The sequence below is a fragment of the Typopeltis vanoorti genome, chromosome 14 (assembly GCF_054136105.1).
Source record: "Typopeltis vanoorti isolate ZY-2024b chromosome 14, IOZ_Tvanoo_1.0, whole genome shotgun sequence".
Lineage (NCBI taxonomy): Eukaryota > Metazoa > Arthropoda > Arachnida > Uropygi > Thelyphonidae > Typopeltis > Typopeltis vanoorti.
In genome coordinates this window covers 111,357,674-111,370,773 of record NC_143562.1, presented here as the reverse complement: position 1 = coordinate 111,370,773, position 13,100 = coordinate 111,357,674, and the positions used below count along the sequence as shown (strand labels likewise).

Sequence of the window (13,100 nt, the reverse complement as noted above, 5' to 3'; positions counted from 1 at the left end):
TGCTACTGTTCTGCAAAATTAAGCTATAAAGCCATTGCTATGTAAAAATAATCATATTAAAAATTCTGAATATTTTTACGTATTAATTTTGCTTGTTAGTTTTTGTTTTCATACACGCAGTGTCTGCACTTGTGATGTGCTCGTTATGAAAATATTATGTTAGAAGTAATATGTAGGGAAGTAAAAATATTGAAGTACTTACTTAATTGATTATTTGTATTATTTATAAGAAAGTTTGTTGTATTTTTAAATGTTGAATTTTGTGTTTGTGAAAGACTTTCTTCAGCGCTGGTGGATACAGCGAGTCAGCCATATTATTACAATGCGTAGTTTCTGACGTTGTTGAAGTGCGCATGCTCCCGGAGTGAACTTGATGTTTGATTGACAGCTGACAAGAAAAGCGTTGCGTATCCAAGTTACAAGGGTAAACAAGAGAGCGTTCGGAAAGTTTTTTTTTAGAACACTGGCCGAGATATATTCAAATAGGAAGGAACTTGATTTTTTTGTGTGCGGCAGTCAAAAGGAAATTTCATATTGTATTCCGAAAAAGGAATAGTGGAAATAATATGTTTCAAGAAGGAATAAGTAAAGAAAAGGGAAATCTTGAAACTAAGTTTTTATAAACTGGCCAAGATATATTCAAGTAGGAAGGAACTTGATTTTTTTGTGTGCGGCAGTTAAAAGGAAATTTCATATTGTATTCCAAAAAAGGAATAGTGGAAATAATATGTTTCAAGAAGGAATAAGTAAAGAAAAGGGAAATCTTGAAACTAAGTTTTTATAAACTGGCCAAGATATATTCAAGTAGGAAGGAGCTTGATTTTGTTTTGTGTGAGGCAGTAAAAAAGAATTTTAAAGGGATCCTGAAAATGAAGTACAGAACCTTGTAACTTCTGGAAAAGAGCCTTAACAGGAAGAGAAAAAGACTATGAACATTTTTTTGTGATTTGTGAAAGAAAAAGTGTTTTGTCTTAAGAGTAAGTTTATATTTTTTTAATAAGGCCTTGGATCCATATAATCTGTAGTTGTAGTTATGTATTTTTACTAGAAGTGTATATATATTGTTTTAAGTTTTATTAAATGTGTTTATTTTGTACTTGGTATTGAGTCAATGATTAGTTGGATTCTGAAAGAGTGAGTTAAAGTCATTGCACCAATTGGAGTGAACTCTTTGTGCAAATATAATAACATATAGGGACACTCGGAGTCAAAAATAAAAATAATTGTTAGTAAATGAAATATTATTTATAATACACAATATAAATAACAATGGCGCAGCCTATAGGATAATTCATTATAAATAACAGCTATTTACCCGACATCTCCACAGAAAACATTCCAATCTAGTCAACAAACCCATTGAATTCTTTATGTGCAAAAGAGATGCACTTAAAATAGAAAAGAAAATTATTTCCTAAGCTTCAACCACTGACACTTCACTTCTGACGACACCCTATTTAATATAGCTAAATGTTAAAAACTGTATTTCATCGGGGAAGAACTCATTAAGCCTTCTTTGATTGCTGCTTGTAATGAAGTATTAGACCAGTATGTGGCAAGTAAAATGCAAGACATCCCATTGTCGAATGACTTTCAACTGTATCATTCGACAATAATGTGCAGTAAAATGCAAGACATCCCATTGTCGAATGATACAGTTGAAAGTCATTCGACAATGGGATGTCTTTGATTGTTTGCATTACAACTAAATGAATTTAGAGATATTCAGAACAACAGCATTTTACTTACGTATGTACGATATATTGACATTTAGGACATATTCTGAATTACCTATGCACACCACCAGCAGTGAAATTTTCAAAGTTTTAAATGGTTTCATTGAAGAGAGGTCTCAAACGGAAAAATTGCGTTGAAGAAATTCCGAAAAACAGGTAGAAATTCAGGTTTAGTCACTAAAATTCAGGATATGGTGAGCAATAACTTATTGTCAACTCATTGCTACAATCATAGGCAAAAACTGGCCTCCAAAAAATTGGCACATGAGCTTAATGAAGTCCTGTCTCAATCTGTTAAAATTATTAATTATATAAAAAAAGAGTGCTTTAAATACACGACTGTTAAAAGCATTGAGCGATGAAATCAGCTCTGATCATCAAAATCTTTTCCATTCAAAAGTTCATTGGCTGTTCCGGGGTAAAGTTCTCAAGAGGTTATATGAACTCCGAAAGGAAGTTAGGCTGTTTCTGCTGGATAAGTAAAGTGACATGTCCCATTATTTCCAGGATAAGAAATGGGTAGCCAGGCTGGCATATCTCAGCGACAAATTTTCTTACATTAAACGAGTTGAATTTAAAACTTCAAGGTCCAGATACAACAATATTTAATGCTTGGAACAAGATAAAACCATTCAAAATGAAACTCAAACTCTGGCTTAACCACCTTACCGGCCATTGTGGATCAAATACGCATCCTCATACGCTTCGTATCCATCACATATTTCAATGTAATATCAAGGGTATTAAAATTTTAACATGCACTTCGTATCCATGATAATTTTGACGTCTATAGATGTCTTGGCCGGTAGTGTGGTTAATATGATTGCAGAAAGAAATAATTACTATTACTATTATTACGGGCAACTCCAGGGAGTCATTAGACTCATCGAGGGAGGCCCCAAATCATATTCATCACAACTATCTGACATTCATACAGTATCTATCATACCTCGCCTTAAACTCATTCACTGTCACAGCATCCACTACAGACTCAGGGAGCGCATTCCACTCATTCACTACTCTAAAAGTAAAGAACCCAGCTCTAACACCTTTACTAACCACACTTTTGCCCAGTTTCCATGGATGTCCCCTAGTCCTCCCACAACCAGCCCCGTTCTCAAAAATATCTTCTGAATTAATTTTATAGAAACCCTTCAGTAATTTGAATGTCTCAATCATATCTCCCCTCCTCCGCCTATCAACCAATTTTTGCAACCCACAAATCCTCAAAAAATAATGAAATGTTTCAGTCATACTCAGATTATATTATGGAAGCAGATGATTTCTATTCACAAAATTCAGTTTCAGATATTATTGCAGCCCACTTGAAGATGTTGTTGTCATTTGAAAAGTAATATCACAACCGTGAGGATCCTCAGAGACAAAATATGCGGATTGTAAACCCCTTTGTTGAACACAAAGAGACAGCCCTTTCCCATGAAGAAAACCTTCGACTTATTGAATTATTATCGGACAAAGGAAAGTACTTTTAATCTATTTTCTTCTTCTTGAACCTTTTGATTCTGTCTACTGCTGGATGAAGGTCTCCCCCCCATGATTTTCCAGATCACTCGGTTTTCTGCCTCTCCCATCCATCTCACTCCTGCAATTTGTTCCAGTTCATCCCACCATCTTCTTCTTCTCAGTCTTCCTCTTTGTCTTGCTCCATCCATTGGTCTCCACTCTGTTGTTTTTCTAGTCCATCTCCCATCACTGCATCTGGCAATATGGCCAGCCCATCTCCACTTAGCTTATTTAATGTATTTTACGATATCCATGACACCTGTTTGAGATCTTATCCAGGTATTTGTCTTCCTATCTCTTAATGTTATTTTTAGCATACTTCTTTCCATGAGATGTTGTGTTGTTCTCAGCTTTTTGTTTAGGGCTTCTGTTAAAGTCCATGTTTCTCCTCCATATGTTAGGACAGGAAGTATGCACTGGTTGAAAGCTTTCCTTTTTAAACTCATAGGGATGTCACTTCTGAATATGTCTCTCATTTTCCTATAAGCCATCCATCCAAGGTGAATTCTTCATTCAATCTCTTTTCTTTGGCACTCCTCAAAAGATAACAATTGGCCCAAATATACATATGAAGTAACTTGTTCTATTTCATGGTTTTCAACTTTGACAGTTCCATGGTTAATATATTTATTCATCATTATTTTTGTTTTTTCTTTTTATTTTTTTTTTATTTATTTTTAATCCAATTACTCTGGAGGCTTCATTTAGCTGATTTAATCTTTCTTCTAGATCTTCAAGATTATCTGCTATTAGGACAATATCATCTGCAAATTTCAGATGATGCAGCATTTCTCCATTCACAATCAAGACTTCTAAAGACTTCCTCTAGTGCAGCTGTAAATAATTTGGGAGATATGGTGTCACCTTGTAGGATGCCTTTTTGAATTGGGAGCCTTCACTGTTTTTATATAATTTAATTACAGAAGTTGCATTATTGTAAATATGTATTAGTGTTTTAATATATGGTTTCTCGGTTCCCTGAGTTTCAAGTGCTTTTAGTGTTGCAGATGTTTTAACTGAATCAAATCAAATGCTTTTTCATAGTCTATATAGGGCAGACATAAGGGTTTATTGTATTCAATTGATTTTTCAATGAGCTGTCTTAATGTGTGAATATGGTCCAAAGTATTGTAATTCTTTCTAAATCCAGCTTGTTCACAGGATTGCATTCCCTCTAGTTTAGATTTTATTCTATTATTTATAATTTTTGTGAAAACTTTATATATGGTGGGGAGTAGGCGTATAGGTCTGTAGTTTAATTTCTTCCTTATTGCCCTTTTTAAAAATTAATATTAGAAGAGAATTGTTCCAATTTTTTGGAATTTTTCTCTGTTTTAAGTATTTATTAAAGAGTTTACTCAGCTGCTTGATGACAGGGCTTCCTCCTAGTTTCAAGAAGTTTACCATAATTCCATCTTCTCCTGGAGCCTTTCCATTCTTCATTTCCCATAGTGCCATTTCCACTTCACCTTGTAAGATCTCGGGGACACCATGTTCTTCCTCACTCGAGTTATCCATAAATGATTCTTGGATGTCCTGGTCTTTGTCTTCATAGAGTTCAGTAGAAAATTCCTGAATTCTTTTGATTATTGCAATTCTATTTTTAATAAGTTCACCATTTTTTCCTCTTACAGCAGCTATTTCCTTTTTTCCAACTGATAATATTCGTCTTAGGACCTTCATATTACTATTGTTTTCAATTGTTTCTTTAATTTTCCTAGTATTATATGATCTAAGTTCATGTTTCATCCTTTTACGTATAATTTTACAAATTTCCGCATATTCTATTTTATTGGTGTCATTCAAATCTCTTTTCATATCTCTTCTTTTCTTCATCAGATCTAAGGTCTCCTGTCATAGTTTTTCCACTCTTTGGTGCCTTTTTACACCTCCTATTTCTAGTGCACAATTCAAGATAGATTTTGTAAATATTTCATTAGTATCATCAATGGTAGTAGCTGTGTTGAATTTTTTAGTTCATTTTTGAGTGATTCTCTATAACAGCTTTTATTGTGGTAGAGGTTTTGTAGATTCACTAAATTGGACTTTTTTCTTATGAGCTTATTCTGTTCCCATTTTTTGTTGATCCATACTTTTGCCCTTACTAGTCTGTGGTCACTTCCTGTATTAAATCTATTAAGCACCTCGATATTATTTATTATATATCTTCTGTTGGAGAGGATGAAGTCTATTTCATTGTAAGTTTGTCCATTTGGGGGCTTCTCCAAGTCCATTTTTGGTTGATTTTCTTCTTGAAAAGCTCTTCATAATAAAGAGGTTATTTTCTTCTGCAAATTCAATAAGTCTTTCTCCTCTTTCATTCCTCTGTCCAAATCCAAATTTACCGATGAAGTTCAGATGGTCATCTCTGCTTCCAATCTTGGCATTAAAGTCACCCATTATAATTATGTAGAATTCTTTAGAATTATTTAATGTGGATTCTAATGTTTCATAGAAATCTTCTGTCCCTTCATCTGGATGGTCGGTAGTTGGGGCATATACTTGTATAATTTTCAGCTGGTATCTTTTATTTATGAAGAGACTTAGTTCAGCTATTCTTGATGTTATTTTATTAACAAACAGGACATTGTCCTTGATTGTTTTATTTATTAGGAATCCTACACCACCAGTTGAGTTTCTGTCACATTCACAGTGGTAGAGTAGATGTCCATCTTTTAAAAGCATGAGAGTTTCTTCTTTCCTTCTTATCTCTGAAAGGCCCACAACGTCCCATTTTATATGTTCCAATTCCTTTATCAGTTCTTCCAATCTATCATCATCCTGTAGAGATCTGCAATTATATGTTCCTACTAATATCTTTCTATCATTGTGCAATGTAGGTGGACTCATTGTAACAGGTGGAGACTGTAGCATGTTTTTCGACCTACACCCCCCGCCTAAGTCCAGGATGCGTCCTTTTTATGCTGGGCGACAGACGAGCCAGTATGTAATTTTCCTATTTTATTCATTATTTGCATTGTCCTCATGCAGAGGTATTTGGCCTTAATCTATCAGTAATTCAAAATTCTGGATAAGAATGAAAAATGAATATCCAAATTTACATGAAATAGCAATGAGATTTCTTCTTTGTTTTTCCACCACATATCTTTGTGAAACTGCATTTTCTGCCATAACTGTGCTTAAAATGAAACAAAACTTTCTGACTATCTCCATTTGGCTATCACTTCAATTCATCCCAGGATGAATAAGCTAAATTCAAAATATTAATTAGTGTTGGAACTAGTGTTTAGAATTGATTCATACATTTTTATTTATTAAATTACATACTTTGCATACATAAATAATTGGCGTGTGTATGTGATAATATGTCTGTGCGGCTAGCCTAGTGGCTATGCCCTTCGCAACCATATGCCTGGGGAAGGAGTGATCTAGGTTTGATTCCAGTCAACGACGTGATTAGCTTAAAAATCTTCTTCGGCCATAGCCAAGTTAGCCAGTCATGGGTGTGGTTAGCAGGGTTCCCCCACCCAGATGCATTAAAACACCAGTAATCCCTCATTAAGAGGAGGACTCAACCCATCCTAGATGGATGAGAAGGATAAGATGTGATAATAAGTGTTTCGCCGATAAGTTGACATCCTCCTGCTGCTTCCCCTGCTCAGATGACTTCTATGGTGAGTTACAATGCATAAATATTTTTCTCACTCTTTTTTTTTTCAAACCAACATCAATAAAATCAATTTAGTAATACAATAACCAATTTTACACTGAATAATATAACTTTTTTTGGTGATCAGAATGGGATATGTCAATGAAAATCTGCACAAATTAATTTAATGATGTTGGCCTGAGGAAACTACAAGATTTCATTAGTCCAGTGATTGATAACTAATTTAAGTGTAATTTTATATTTCTCAACATGCCACACCGTTTACATAAGTGTACTAATACTCTTTATGATTATGCATTAATTAATTATTCTTCTTTGGCACTACAGCCCCATGTAGGGCCTTGGCCTCCCATTTTTGGGTTTCATAACTCACTACAAGGTGGGATCATTACCCCCACGCTCAGCCATGTGTAATTGTCTGTGAAGCATTGTGTTCTTAAGACCAGTTTGCCTGCTTTGCGGGAGGAAAAATCCCAAATAAACTGGGAAAAAAAACTCTGCAGTGCATGCCCAAGACTGGCTAACTTGGCTATGGCTGAGAAAGATCCTTAAGCTCCTCACGTCAGTGACGAGAATCAAAACGCAGGACACTCCTTTCCCAGGAATATGGTTGTTGAGGGCGTAACCATTCGGCTAACCGCACAGACGCCATAATTAATTATAATACTTATGTCAGTTTAATGTATGAACTTTAAAAAAAAAATTGGAAAGGTATTTACGAGTAAATTTGTTGGGACCAGGCACTTGTCTTATAAAATAAGAATTTACTGGGCCATAGTCTCACAAAGTGTTCTGAGGTAATAGCCACTGGTAAGTAACCTCCAAAGAAAAAAGTTATATTATACAAAAAGATTTTACATTTTAAGAAATAATGATTTAAAATTTAAAACCAAAATCTGGGAATATATTTAGTACATTCAGATTCATATAGATAAAAAAAAATAAGAATAGCTGTCAAATACAACTAATACTCAATGGATTAAAATCACTACCTTCTGTGAAGACCTTCCTTCCAGTGTTGTTTTATGAGAAACAGGCAGTGATTGTGATCCCACCTAATGACATTCAGAAGTTATCTTATCTGAAAGAGAAATGGATGCAGAACTCACAGAAATATGCTATACCTCTTTCCTTCATTACTAAATAGAACACAATATTTGTGGCTAATAATAAAGGAGAAAATTAATAAATCTATCCTAAAAAAATTGCCTTATAAAATTTATTCAATCAGCTTGTTTCTGCATTTCTTTTAAAAGAATAGGTGGCCGACAAATTATTCCTTTTTTTTTATTTCCTTGATAAAAAATAACGATAAAGAAAAAAAGTTTGATTTAATATCTATCCTTTTACTCTTAAATAGATTCTTATCCCTTAGCCTAATTAACAGAAGTCACAAGGTAAACATAAACATAGAATTACGTTTTCAACCACTTAAGTAGTAGATTCAAACATCTGGATGGTAGATGACTTTCCTCAGACATTGAAATGCCACCACCCTGCTTACTGTAGGTGTGAAGTGGCTACCGCTATATATATTTCATCTCCAAAGTAGGGTATCTAGTTTCTAACTCACATTCTCCTCTCAAAAACAGTGCAGGTGATGGAGCTATAATGGGAGACTTTAATTATCCAAATATTGATTGGGTAGCAGTAGAATCTCATGAGAAGAATGAAAATGCATTTATTGAGTGTTGCAGGACAACTTCCTCAAGCAGCATGTGACCAAAGGAACTCAAGGTCAAAGAGTGTTAGATTTGATTATAGTGTCAGAGGCGTTTCAGTTAAAGACGTGACTATTCTGCCTCAAGTGATCATGGGTACTCACTTGGAAAGTGACTAAGTTTATGAATGTTCCATTCAGAAAAGGTTACATGCTGAACTACAAAGCAGGAAATTATGACCAACTGAGAAGTATACTGAGTTCAGTGGAATGGGATCAGTTGCTAGAAGGAAAGAATATCGACAATGCATGGGAAGCATTTAAATAATACTTAAATGGTGCGATATCAGAATGTGTCCTGAGAGTTCGAAGAATAAATAGAGTAGGAGTCAAATGGATGTGTCATCTTATTAAGCAAGAGATTCATAAGAAAAGGACGATTTGGAAGGAATACCGTTTGCAAAAGGATCACGTCCATTATGAACATTATACGCAGCAGGCTAGAATAGTCACAACTGTTGTATGGAAAGCAAAGTCTGAGTATGAAAAGAAACTAGCTCTGCATGCTAAAGACAACCCACAAGAATTCTATCGATATGCTGCAAGTAAAAGAATGAATATAAAAGAATAACTTTTCTAAATTCATGGCATTAGGGTTACAGATGCAGAAGAGGTTGTTCAGTTAATGAGTGCCCATTTCGTTAAAAATCTATCAACATGGTGAACGCAACATTGAGCTCACTGTTACCTTTTCACTAAATGAAGAAACGCAGGTGTGTCAGGCTGAGGTATTAAAGCTGTTGCACAAATTGAATAAGAATTCAGCAATAGGGACTGATGGAATATCAGCACACGTGCTAAAAGTGGTTCAGCTGAACTGGCCATTCCTTTGACCAGGATATTTAATATGAGTCTCAGAACAGGGAAGAAATGTATGGAAATACCCTTGTACAATGGAATTGAGTGGTGGTGAAGATTTTGGAAAAATTGGTTAGGGCCCGCATTCAGAAATGGATTGACAGTGAATCCCTACTTTGCATGGGTTTACTAAGGGAAGGTCATGTTTTAGCAACTTGCTCACATTCTATAATAATGTTACCACTGAACTAGACAAGGGGAATGGATACACCATGATACTTTTGGATTTTGCTAAGGCTTTTCACAGAATACAGCATGGAAGACTGTTGCATAAATTGAAGAAAATTGGTTTGGGTTATACAATATTAGCATGGATAAGAGGATGGCTAACTGACAGATATCAAAAAATGGTATATGGGGGATCTGAGTCTGCAAGGTTTAAGGTAACAAGTGGTGTACCACATGGATCAGTGCTTGGTCAACTGTTATTCAATCTGTACAATCTGTACAAATATTGGGAGGGATTTGACAAGCAACATACAGTTATTTGCTGATGATGCAAAGATAGGTAGGGTAATCAGAAATACTGCTAATATGCAGTCTTTACAGAATGATTTGACTAGGCTGGAATTGTGGGCATGGGAAAATGGGTGTCAGTTCAATGTCAGTAAATGTAAAGTCGTTCACTTTGGCATGATTAGATATCCAATGTTATATTATATTGGTGGGATTAGGCTAGAAAAACTGATGAGGTAGGGATCTTGAAGTGTTAATAGATAGGAAGTTGACGTTCAGGGGCAACGTGGCAAAGATTGCAAATACAACTCAAAAGATAATTGCAACAATGCTGAAATGAACATTCACATATAAAGATAAGGATGTTATTTTGCCTCTTTACAAGGCCTTGATAAGACCTCACTTGGACTATTGTGTGTAGATCTAGTCTCCTGGTTTCCATTGTGATTCTGGTATATTGGAGAGAGTACAAAGGAGAGTGTTAAAAATGATATCAGGATTGTGGAATACTGATTATGAAGACAGATTGAGAATTTGTAGACTGCAGATACTAGCAAACAGGAGAAAGATGGGTGATATGATTGAGACTTACAACCTTCTGAAAGGGTCACACAGGATTTCAACTGATGGAATTTTTCTGTTTATGGAGGGCAGAGAAAGGACGAGAGGGCATCCTTGGAAGCTGAGAATGAAGACCGCCAAGAAAGGTATGAGGGAAAGATTTTTCTCTCAGAGGGTGGTGAGTGATTGGAATGGATTACCTTTGGATGTTGTGAGTGCAAGCAGTGTGAATGAATTCAAGAATAATTATGATAGCTAGAGTGAGTAGTATGTGGCCTCCCTCGATGAGTCTCTGACTCCCTGGAGGTCTCTCTTAATAATAATAATATGTTTATAAACAATGGCTATAGCAAAAATAGCATTAATAAAATTCTTCCCAAAACTACACCTAAAAATGGAAATATAGATTACAGTAAAACCATAGCCATTCCATACATCAAAGGAGTATCAGAAAAAAAATTGTGCTACAAAATCAATACCTCCAAGGATACCCCTTTCTCCCACCCCAGTGGGAAGGGAGATCCTTGTCAGTGTTGAATAAGTTACACTGTATCCAGTGCACATGCAATTTACCTTATTGATGAAACAGGATACACAATTCCAATCAGAAAAAGAATACAAATGACATATTATATTTAGCAATTTTGATAAATCAGACCGCTCTGATCAAGTTCTTAAGACTGTGGGCCAAACTGTGGGTCACCGTGAAATAATGAAAACAAATTTAAAATGTTTTAAAACTAAGTAGTTCTTTTTTTTTTTAATCTTAAAAGAAACGTATTTAATTTCTATGATTTATTATATTTTTTTGTTATTTTTTATATTTTAATGGAAAAAATCACATGGTGTTGGTTCACAAATTTTGCTTCCTGTGTATTTTGGCGCTTAACGAATATTAATAAATATATGCTTATTCATATAAGTTTCATTTCAAAAGGTATCGATAAGAAGCACCAAAAAAAGCTTACAAACACAAAATCTTGAATATAAATTGAATTTTTGAATATAAATACAATAAATATTATAGTAATATATTACGATTTTACGCTAATATTATGATTGTTTGTTTTTCGATGGGGGCCGTGAAATATTTTAATTTTTCCAAAAGGGGGTCTTTACATCCATGAGTTTGGGAAGCACTGATTTACACAATATCTATCATACCTCATCTTAAACTCATACACTGATGAGGCATTCACAACCACCCTCCAAACAAAAAGTAGTCCATCAGGGTTAGGGTTAGTAGTCCATCTTGCTAATGATACACATGATTTCCACTGGTAGACCCCCTTGTTCTCTTCCTTTCCTGCCATATATTGAAAAAAAAAGTCTTCACGTCAATTCTATAAAACCCCTTTTAACTTACATGCTTTTATCATGTCTCCTCTTTTCACCTATCATCAGCTAGTTTTTGAAGCCGAAAGACTGTCGATCTATTCTTACAGGAAGCATTCCATAGAGTTGCGACAATCTTTGTCTCTTGCCTCTGGATTCTCTCCACTGCTTCTTCATCCTCACAGAATCCTTGTATCCAGATTTGCATGCAGTAGTTCAGATGTGGCCTTATTAAAGCCTTAAATAGGAGAACAATAACCTGTCTATCCCTGCTTGCTTGCATGTCCTTCAAAAACACCATAATCTGATGTGCTATTTTGGTTACCTTTGCCATATGCTGTCTAAGCTTGAGCTCCCTGTTCATAATCAGCCCCATCAGTTTCTTGCATTTCAGTTCTATCTGCTTGTGATCTCTTCCCAAAGTGCATCATCTTATGCTTGACCACATTAAAATGGAAGTGTTTACCTTTGTCATACTGCTAGTTTAAGTCTTCCTGTATGATCTCTACATCACCTTCATTTACCATTATTCATTCCATTTTAGCATCATCATCAAACAACTAAATATTTCTAGCAATATCACTGATAATCCATTTCCCTTATCCAACGTCATTGTCACTTTATTATAAAAAGTAAGCAAGTTACTAAGGCAAGACTTTCCCTTCACTGAACTATGTTGTCTTATAGAGTATCATATTCCTATCCACCCAGTCCTGAATTCTGTCTTTCATCAGTTTCTCCAGTGCCACTACTCCTGAGATGCTGATTGGCCTATAATTTGCTACTTCTGTCTTGGAGCTTCCTCTATGCAGTGGGACTACTTCGCTCTCTTTCCATTCTATTGGCACTTTCTCAGTACTTGGGCTTAAATTAAGCAGCTTGGTGAGAGGAGCTGATAATTTCCTCATACATTCTCGTAATATACTGGCCAATATGCCATCTAATCACATGGATGTGTTTGTATTGAGGTTCTACAATTCTAAGCACCTCAGTTTCTCAAACTCTTCTCTCATCAGTCACTCTTGCATCTGGGATTGCAATGTCACCTCCTAGATGGTACATGCCTGCATAATATTCACGCAGTAATTTAACTGTTTGGTTTAGTTCTGTTACCTTCCAGCCATCAGCACTTTTTAAAGTCATCCTTCCGTAGACGTTACATGTTTTTCTTGCTACACAGTGCAATAATTTTTTCCAGGCCAATAGAAATCTTTAGGCCACATCAGCTAGCTTTCTCTAATTGGCCTTGCTTTGTCAAAGACAAGTTAAGGACCAGATT

At 35.2% G+C, this 13,100-nt stretch overlaps 1 protein-coding gene across 8 annotated transcripts in view; it reads right to left on the bottom strand.

The window, feature by feature from the left end:
• Positions 1–13,100, bottom strand: part of LOC150099837 (uncharacterized) — a 196,911-nt gene that overhangs the window by 173,519 nt on the left and 10,292 nt on the right. For all 8 annotated transcript variants that reach the window (XM_090403651.1, XM_090403650.1, XM_090403655.1 and 5 more), the window contains exon 2: positions 7,884–7,972. The gene's annotated coding sequence lies outside the window, so the exon portion shown is untranslated. The remainder of the gene's footprint in view (positions 1–7,883; positions 7,973–13,100) is intronic.